Source organism: Coregonus lavaretus (genome assembly GCF_964263955.1).
Source record: "Coregonus lavaretus genome assembly, chromosome: 28".
Taxonomy (NCBI): domain Eukaryota; kingdom Metazoa; phylum Chordata; class Actinopteri; order Salmoniformes; family Salmonidae; genus Coregonus; species Coregonus lavaretus.
This window is the reverse complement of record NC_140015.1, coordinates 12,694,340-12,704,781: the sequence shown is the minus strand read 5'-3', so window position 1 is coordinate 12,704,781 and position 10,442 is coordinate 12,694,340.

Below are 10,442 nucleotides of genomic sequence, written 5' to 3'. Positions count from 1 at the left end.
AACACATCTTTCTATAACACTTCTCTTGTCATAGCTGACAGTGACAGCCCTTACACCCCTGCATCAATGCCACCATTCTTCGTAGAAAGCATTTTACACTCTGGGGCATCACAGAGAAACACACACACACCCACACACACACACAGCTTCAAAAGGGCATTCATCCCTGTTGTGTTAGGACTCAACACTTTGCTTTTATGTCCCAAATTTGAAACTCATATATTGAAAAGGGGAGAGAGGTGTCCTTTCACTAACTGTCACTCTCCCAGACACTGTCTGTCAATGAGCAGCGGTTCCCTATATTTTCTCCTGTGCTGATAAATCATAATTACAATATGAATTGGCCATTGTGTGAAAAAGTTTGAGTCACTTTCAAAGTGAATTAAACATTTTCTTTCACTGTAGTTCTTCCTGAAGTTTCAGTCTAAAGATATTAATAAGTTCTCTTTTTATGTTAGGTTATGTTATGTTTTGATACAGTCTCAATGCAATAAAAAAAGGTACTAAATCAGAATTACAACGCGGTAAGAGAGTACATGGTCTTCTCTTATAATATTTGAAAATATGAGAGAAAATGTAATACAGAGAAGCATTGGGACTTGGAAGGTATATCAAAATGGAGGGAGTGTGAAAGAGAGATATTTCATGTACATTCTTCCCACCAGCAGCAGCAGGCTTGGTGGCAGAGTGGAAAGGGAGGTGGGAAGTGGAGCTGTGCGAAGTGGCGGTCGGGTCAGAGCTGAAAGTGGGTTTGCTCTGGCGGGAAATAGCTATTTACGTAGCTCAAAATGGAGTGGGCCTTTCTGACATTTTCATAGCCCTGCAGGCAAGACTAACCTTCAGGAGAAAACAGAGCGATTAAAGAAAAAGAGAGTGAGGGAGGGAGCGAGAGCGCAGGAAAGGGTGAGGGAGGGAGGTATAGCGAGAGAGAGAAAGAGAGGGGGAGGGACAAGGGAGAGGGAGATGGACGTAGAGAAGTAAAGGGACGAGGCATGTTCACATACAGTACACAGGAAGCTGCTGAGGGAAGGATGGCTCATAATAACGGCTGGAAACCATGTGTTTGATGTATTTGATACCATTCCACCTATTCCACTCCAGCCATTACCACAAGCCCATCCTCCCCAAATAAGGTGCCACCAACCTCCTGTGGTAAAGTAGGAGCTGTGGGCTACTAAAACAGACAGAGGTGGAGGTAGAGATGGTGAGGGATGGAGGGAGACAGAATTAGGCTACTGTTGTGTTACTGAGAGCATGATTCGGGCAGTAGCCTACTTGTGGTTTCTGTGAAAGGTTCAAACAATGAACATGTTGTACCCAAAAATCCTCACCCAGTCTCTCAGTACAGTGCACTATTTAAATACCATTATCAAACCATTTCAATCCATTCAACCTTGAATATCATGCAATGATGCATAATGAGAGAGCCAGATTGCATGTAAAGATAATGGCAACAGACTTCATATGAATAAAGACTGTTTTATAATAGTAACATTTTTATTTTTTCCCTCAAACTTGACAGGCAAATGTAGCACAGAATGAAGGGCCTCTCTTGTCTCTGTCTTTGTATGATTGCACAGTTATTTCAGAGCAAACTATCACTTATGATTTGATTTATGTCAATAAATCATTTGTGCCATGCAGCTTTGGCTTCGTTTTCAATCACAGTGAGGGATTACAGCTTTTTTGGGGGGACCAAATTGAATAATAAAGGATTAGTGGAAAAATGTGGGTTTGGTTTGCTGGGTCTAGAACCATCCATTTGATTATTGCATCGCTTGACTTTGCATGGAACACTGGATTATTTAACAATGAGTCCAATGGTCACATGTAATCACATTTTATTCCCCCATAGTGTGGAACCTGAGAGCACCTCTGGGCTTGCATACTGAAAAGGACAGTGAAGAAGATTCACCATCAATAGTAATTTATTCAGTGACTTTTGTGATGCATTATGTGCATATGTGTTCTTATTTACAGTAGAATTCTATATGTTCTGAATGAAGAGGGTGGGTTTCTACATAATTCTATAGTGAGATTTTATCCAAAGATTATGAACAAGTCCCTCTTGAGATGAGTCACTCTTTGAGCATGATATGTGCTCTATTGAAATTAAACTAAAGATAATAAGTCACTGTGTGAAATATGTTTCATTGAACAAATGCTTGCACACTTTTCAGGTTAAGTTAAGGGCAATTTCTGAGTCCATTGTAACTCAAGTTTTATTTTGTTACCCGTCTCACATTTCTTCCAGTGTTCTCATTTCTCAGTCTCTTTCATGCTCCTCAGCTGTTTCAGAAATATTGTTTCTGTCACCTTGAAATCCACAAGAAAGAAACTGAACAAGCCTCCAATTCAACACCCACCATGTCTTAGTCCAAAGCAGAACTGAACCATCAGATATCTCCAGTAGAAACTATATCTACTTTGACCACTGTGACTTGACTTCAAGAAACTTCAGAGGTCAGGTACTTCAAACTTGTGGCTCAAATCAACAGGAAAGATGCATTGAGACACTAAACATCAGTCCCTGGCTCGCAGGTAGGATGTGACGACCAAGGTGTCTGTGATGATCCAGAGGAGGATTAGGCCACTCACCCCTATTAAATAGTCCCCCTCCAGAGTGCCACTCTACGGGCACTCAGTGCCACAGAGTGCAGTGGAGAAGGTGTGTAACATTTCAGAGCCACCTTGCCACTCTCCCTTGTGTCAAATAAAGCTTTATTTATACAGCACATTTCAGACATGGAATGCAACACAACATGCTTTACAGGGATTATTATTATTATTACTTTTTTATGAAAGTGGAAATATTTACTACACAACAAACATAAGATAAAAAACTAAAGAATGACACAAACTGAACAACTAAAAAGCACCCTGAGGAAAAGCAAAGCTAAAAATATGTGTTTTAAGATCTCTTTTAAATATGTCCACAGTTTCGGCCCCCCTCAGGTTCTCTGGCAGGATATTCCAGAGGCTGGGGGCATAATAACTAAAGGCTGCCTCTTGGTCCTAGGCTTTGGGATAGTTAAAAGGCTAGTGCCAGAGGACCTGAGGGACCTACTGGGTACATAATTTAAAAGCATGTATGACATGTATTGCGGTGCACAATCGTGGATTGATTTAAAAACCAATAGAAGAATCTTACAATTCATTCTAAAACTCACACGCAGCCAGTGCAGAGACCTTGTGTATTGTCTGCTCTCCATTTGGTCTTGGTCAGTACCCGTGCTGCAGCATTCTGTATGTTTTGCAGTTGACCAATGGCTTTCTTAGGTAGACCTGACAGGAGAGCGTTACAGTAGTCAAGCCTGCTTGTAATAAAAGCATGGATGAGTCTCTGTATCAGCCTGAGAGATAAACGGCCGCACCTTGGCAATGTTCCTCAGGTGGTAAAAAGCTATTTTGGTTCCTAATGTGTGATTCGAAATTTAGTTCAGAATCTAAAATAACACCCAGGTTTTTTACCTGGTGTTTTATCTTTATTGCCCGTGAATTAAAATGTGCGGCTAGATTCTCTCTGTGCTTTGGCTCAACAATGAGTACCTCTGTCTTGTCTTGATTTAGCTTGAGGAAGTTGTGAGCCATCCAAGTAATTAAAACACTAATACAGTCTAATAATGTATTAATGGAGATAAAATCCTCTGGTGACACAGAAATGTAAAGTTGTGTATCTGTCACACCCTGATCTGTTTCACCTGTCTTGTGATTGTCTCCAACCCCCAACAGGTGTCTCCCATTACTTCATGTGTATTTATACCTGCGTTTTCTGTTTGTCTGTTGCCAGTTCGTCTTGTCCCGTCAAGTCCTACCAGCGTGTTCCCGTGTTTCCAGTGCTCTAGTTTTTGCTTTTTCTAGTCTTCCCGGGTTCTGACCTTTCTGCCTGTCCTGACCCTGATCCTGCCTGCCGTTCTGTACCTGCCTGACTCTGATTTGGATTACGACTCTTTGCCTGCCTTGACCTACCGATTGCCTGCCTTTTGTACTGTAAAAAAATCTGAGACTCATACTATCCGCCTCCTGTGTCTGCATCTGGGTCTTAGCCTGAGCCCTGATATTATTGTTTGCATAGCAGTGAAAACAATGCTGTGCTTTCTGATAATGGTGCCAAGGGGTAATATATATAAACTGAACAGTACCGGACCCAAAATCGAACCTTGTGAAATACCACATGTAATATGTATTTTCTCTGAGTTATGTTCACCAAGGGTGACAAAAAACTATTGACCGGTTAAATAGGTCCTAAACCAATTTAGAACTGGACCGGAGAGGCCAACCCACCTCTCCAGTCTGTCCAGAAGGACATCATGGTCAACAGTGTCGAATGCAGCACTTAAATCTAAGAGTACAAGGACAGAGAGCTGTTTGGCATCTGTGTTGGCTCTAAGATCATTTACCACTTTAACTAATGAGGTCTCTGTGCTGTGGTGGGCACGAAAACCAGATTATAATTTTTCAAAAATAGAGTTGGCACTTAAAAAATAATTTCTCCTGAATTTTGCTTAAGAATGGAAAATTGCTAAGAGCTGATGAATCTAGATTACTTTTCTTCAGAAGGGGTTTCACCATAGCAGTTTTTAGTGCAGTGGGGAAAGTGCCTGTGAACAGGGAGTGATTAACAATAGCTTGCACTTCTTCAGATATGCAATTAAAAACTTGAGCCTCTAAAGCACAACACTCCACGTTACTTAGCCTGCATTTAAACAGGCCCTTATCCAAATGGCTTGAGAGAGCATACACACGTTTTGCTTAATGTGGAATAATAAAACACATCTGCATGTTTTGAGGACACTTGTTTGTCCATCCCACGCTTCATCACCAAAGATGTTATCGCCGTTTTGTTTTTCTCTAAAGCGGATGAGATCAAACTGATAATTATCACCTAGATTATTTCACTTTTTGTAGAATCTATAATGTTATTCATCAGGCCATTTTGTAAAGCCACAGTGAGGTATTTCTTGATAGTATTACCAAAAGGATTGCACACAGACACTTTACATGCCAGGGGGTGACTGTTCTCTAGGCCACTTCATAGACTGTAGTGCCGCTCTGAACCCAAGTGCTTGTTTTCAGATGCATTTCTGCTGCTTGTTAATATGTGTGAGTGTTTCTCTCCTGGTGGAATAAAAAGCTGTTAATGTATAACATTGTGAGCACAGAGGCTCTGTACTGTACCATACCATCCCTCCAGCTGGCTCTCTGACAGACAGACACATGGCTGAGAAGGCTGCATCCCAAATGGCACTCTGGTACCTACATAGTGCACTACTTTTAAGCAAAGCCCTATGGACCCTTGTCAAAAGTAGTGCACTACAAAGGAAATAGGGTACCATTTAGTTCGCAGATACCGTGTAGCTGTGAAAGTCACATGGAGTCTGCGGGGAGATTGCAGCTCTGAGCTATTTGGGTAGGGTACTAATGGCCTGCAATACATCACAGTCTATACGGTCGTTGTTAGTGGACAGCTTCAGTCTTTTAGTTTAGGACCACACTTTCTTCCCCTTTTAGTTGCCACAGCTTGGCTATCTCTTGATCAGTCACCTTAGGAAGCTGAAGGATACGGTATGGTGAGTCTTTCTAATGGATGATGTTTTATTACACAGTTTAGCACCAAGGTTCTGAGCCTAGGAGTAGCAGAGCTGCTGAGTCAAGGTTCAAGTTTTAATGTCACATGCACAAGTACAGTGAAATGCCTTTCTTGCAATCTCAAAATGCAACAATGCAATAACCAATAACAATGTAATACTAGAAGAAAAAAAACACAAGAAATAAGAAGAAATATCAAGAACACAATAAGTAAGTAAGTAAGCATATTATATACAGGGTCATTTCCAATACCATATTTACAATGTGCAGGGATACTGGAGTGATGGAGGTAGAAACAGTGAGGAAAAAAAGTATTTGATCCCCTACTGATTTTGTACATTTGCCCACTGACAAAGAAATGATCAGTCTAAAATTTTAATGGAAGGTTTATTTGAACAGTGAGAGACAGAATAACAACAAAATCCAGAAAAACGCATGTCAAAAATGTTATAAATTGATTTGCATTTTAATGAGGGAAATAAGTATTTGACCCCCTCTCAATCAGAAAGATTTCTGGCTCCCAGGTGTCTTTTATACAGGTAACGAGCTGAGATTAGGAGCACACACTTAAAGGGAGTGCTCCTAATCTCAGTTTGTTACCTGTATAAAAGACACCTGTCCACAGAAGCAATCAATCAATCAGATTCTAAACTCTCCACCATGGCCAAGACCAAAGAGCTCTCCAAGGATGTCAGGGACAAGATTGTAGACCTACACAAGGCTGAAATGGGCTACAAGACCATCGCAAAGCAGCTTGGTGAGAAGGTGACAACAGTTGGTGCGATTATTCTCAAATGGAAGAAACACAAAAGAACTGTCAATCTCCCTCGGCCTGGGGCTCCATGCAAGATCTCACCTCGTGGAGTTGCAATGATCATGAGAACGGTGAGGAATCAGCCCAGAACTACACGGGAGGATCTTGTCAATGATCTCAAGGCAGCTGGGACCATAGTCACCAAGAAAACAATTGGTAACACACTACGCCGTGAAGGACTGAAATCCTGCAGTGCCCGCAAGGTCCCCCTGCTCAAGAAAGCACATATACAGGCCCGTCTGAAGTTTGCCAATGAACATCTGAATGATTCAGAGGAGAACTGGCTGAAAGTGTTGTGGTCAGATGAGACCAAAATCGAGCTCTTTGGCATCAACTCAACTCGTCGTGTTTGGAGGAGGAGGAATGCTGCCTATGACCCCAAGAACACCATCCCCACCGTCAAACATGGAGGTGGAAACATTATGCTTTGGGGGTGTTTTTCTGCTAAGGGGACAGGACAACTTCACCGCATCAAAGGGACGATGGACAGGGCCATGTATCGTCAAATCTTGGGTGAGAACCTCCTTCCCTCAGCCAGGGCATTGAAAATGGGTCGTGGATGGGTATTCCAGCATGACAATGACCCAAAACACACGGCCAAGGCAACAAAGGAGTGGCTCAAGAAGAAGCACATTAAGGTCCTGGAGTGGCCTAGCCAGTTTCCAGACCTTAATCCCATAGAAAATCTGTGGAGGGAGCTGAAGGTTCGAGTTGCCAAACGTCAGCCTCGAAACCTTAATGACTTGGAGAAGATCTGCAAAGAGGAGTGGAACAAAATCCCTCCTGAGATGTGTGCAAACCTGATGGCCAACTACAAGAAACGTTTGACCTCTGTGATTGCCAACAAGGGTTTTGCCACCAAGTACTAAGTCATGTTTTGCAGAGGGGTCAAATACTTATTTCCCTCATTAAAATGCAAATCAATTCAAGAGCCGTTCAAGAGCCTGTTGGTGCCAGACTTGAAGCACCGAGTCTGTCCAGTCCTCCTGAGGTATAGGTCAGGTGTTTGATTCACACACGTCAGGTGTATGCATCCATCGCCTACTACCAGGACAAGGTCAGGCCATGTGTGGGTACAGATGATGATGATGTGTTCTGTGAGAGGGACTGTTACAAGACTTTGTTCCAGCTTCAGCTGCACTGACTTGACCTGCCAGGCCCAATTCTGTGTCTTTATGTGATCATGTGTATGATTGAAAAAATGGCTTGCTGGAGCTGGTCTGAGCGGTCGGCTGTGAATGCCCTCACCCGCTAGAACTTAATGTTGATTGTTAAGGTTCTGACTCGCTACAGGCTGTCCGGCAAGAACAAGGCAGATGTGTTCATATTAGAGTCCACGGGTGCAAAAAGTTGGACCCGTTCCGAAATGGATGGGGCTTTCCCATCCAGACCCGATATCCATAAAAAAATTAAAATTATATAGAGACCCGTTGCGAACGGGCCCGAGGACAACTAGATCCGCTACATATAGACCTGGTCGGATCCAGACCCGATCCGATCCGAGTGAGAGAAGTAGCAGAAAAGTCCATTTTTAAGCTACTTTATTAACCGGAGCTGATAAAGCTTGAGGGAAAGGAGGTAGAGAGGTGACGTTGTCTAGCAGAGGCCGTGTGTGTAGGCTACTGTGAGTGTCAGCGAGTGACACGGGGAACAGGGAGGAGGGAGGGAGAGACGAGAGACAGCAACCAACCAAGCCGACTCACGCTATAGTAGACTAATAGCTGCCATAGCTAGGTCATTTATCACCAATATGATTACGGAGTACCTGTCTTGACTGCATCAAACCGGGAGAAGCTAGTTAAGCTAGCTAGCTAGGCTAATGAGGCTGCATGCATTTTCTCGTCCTACACAATTACAAACGACAACAACTCCATTCAGAATATAAAGTAGCAGCCTAGCTGTTGGCTCTTGGTCGTTGTAGCCTATCCTTCACCTTTAACTTTTAATTCCATCATTTTAATTCCATCTTCCTCCATTGATTAGATATCTCCTAACCTTTGCCCCACACGGAGGCTCTATGACTGTAGCCTATTGCCGCTTTGATGACTTATGATTGGCTAACAACAAGCTACACACGCCACTCTCGTGAAAAGCAAAGAGCAGTAGCATCATGTTTGGATCTGTATGGGTCCTTCCGGACAAGTCAGTTAAAATTACACATATCCAAGACTGTGACAACCATATCAGATCAGATCCGACCCAGACCTGTGACATTATTTAGAATTCTGGATCCGGACCTACTCAGATCACAGATTGGGTCTCGGGTATTTGGGTACAGGTGGATCCGTGAAGACCTCTAGTTCATATCCAGAGTTTTATTGGCTCTTGGTCACCACCCCACATTAGCACACTCACACAGACTAGAAGTGATCTTCATGGTTATTGCAGATGCACGCACAACACTTCTAGATTAAAACACACTGATTGGCAACCAAACTTGCGTCTTGTGTCTTCATCTGTCGAAAATGATAGCCACTCTGACCTGGAGCAGGAGCGGTCAGAGTCCAAATGTGCATTCGGGCATGCTGATTGGTGGAAACCAGGAAGCTGTGATAGATAGCTGAGAAGGGTAGAAATCACCCTAACGGGACTGTGGGGAAAGTCACATGCACAGACATGGCCTTTTTTACAATGATTGTGTGTGTATTTAAGAGAGAGATATGTAGGTGGTTGTGTTCCATGTTAGATATACCAAGGGCATCCACATTGCCTCCTGCTCCATCTCCAACACTGATCTCACATTAGGTACCTGTCAGTAGCAGATGAATCTGTCACTGTGAGCTGGTTCGCTGTTGCAACTGTGTAAATTGATTGAACCAGAATGGGCGCCTTGAGAGTGATACAGAGACACAAGATGGTATGAGACACACAGAGGGAGTAAATGAGTAGTGATGGGGGTGAGAGAGAGAGAGAGAGGGAGTGATAGCAAGAGAGAGAAAGAGAGCTAGAGAGAGCAGGCTTTCCTTTCTCTTTAATGTTGTTTGTGCTTGTAGTGTTTTTCCTCTAACTGGGTCAGTGACTGGCCTCCTGCTCTGTGTGTCCTCGGATCAGGCTGGTCAGCCATTAGTGGCTCCATTGGCAGCTGGTGTAATTAGCTGCATAGTGGACCCACCGGACACTGCTAATTAAAACTATTGCCTAGCCTGCACAACTTCTCACCTAAACAACACCACTACTGTACTGTAGTGCAGTCCCGGCCTCTACTGAGGAGAGAAAACAATAGGTCTGATGTCGTCATCTCACTGAGTTTGGGGGGCATCCTCACCTGGAAGGCAGGACAGGACTGTTACCTTTTTCTGAGTCAACAAAGGGTATTTGAATGGGGGATCTTCTACAAGCAGTTATTTTAGAAGCACTGGCTTGATTTCATCAAGCATGGGCAGTACGTTCTTAAAAACTATTGTTGAACAACTATACTTGTTGTTGGACAACCTCTGTAGAAAGATGTCAAACTGCATAAAAGCATTCGAAGTTCAAAATACGAGAGAGAGAGAGAGAGAGAGAGAGAGAGAGAGAGAGAGAGAGAGAGAGAGAGAGGATCATCCCTTTCTCTCCAGCAAGCAGTTTAACATAACATTTTCATATTCCATTTTCCCTGCACTCACACTGGAGTTAATCAACTGCCTGAAGTGCCATTGTTTTTCCCCCGTTCATTTTGCTCTTTTTTTTATCCTTTCTTCAGTCCCTTAAATGCTCAATTTAAAGAATATTGTTATGCTGGATGGACCCTGTGCTGTTTTGGAGATTGCTACTGTGGAAACCAGGTCAATCCTAATCAGGGATGGGGTGTGGGCAAGTGGCGGGGGAATTATGGAAATCCAAAACTTACATTGTGAAAAATCGATGCTGTTTGTACAGTATCATTTGTTTTGTTTGAGAACAAAGCACTGAACACAATCAGCTTCATTTAGACTTGCTTAATTACTCTCAATGTAGTCCTAATGGACAGACAGATGCAATATTGTGAGAATGAGGCCAGGGAAAATTGATTCAACCTCTGATAAGAATAAGATTGAAGTTTGAACCCTATATCTGTACA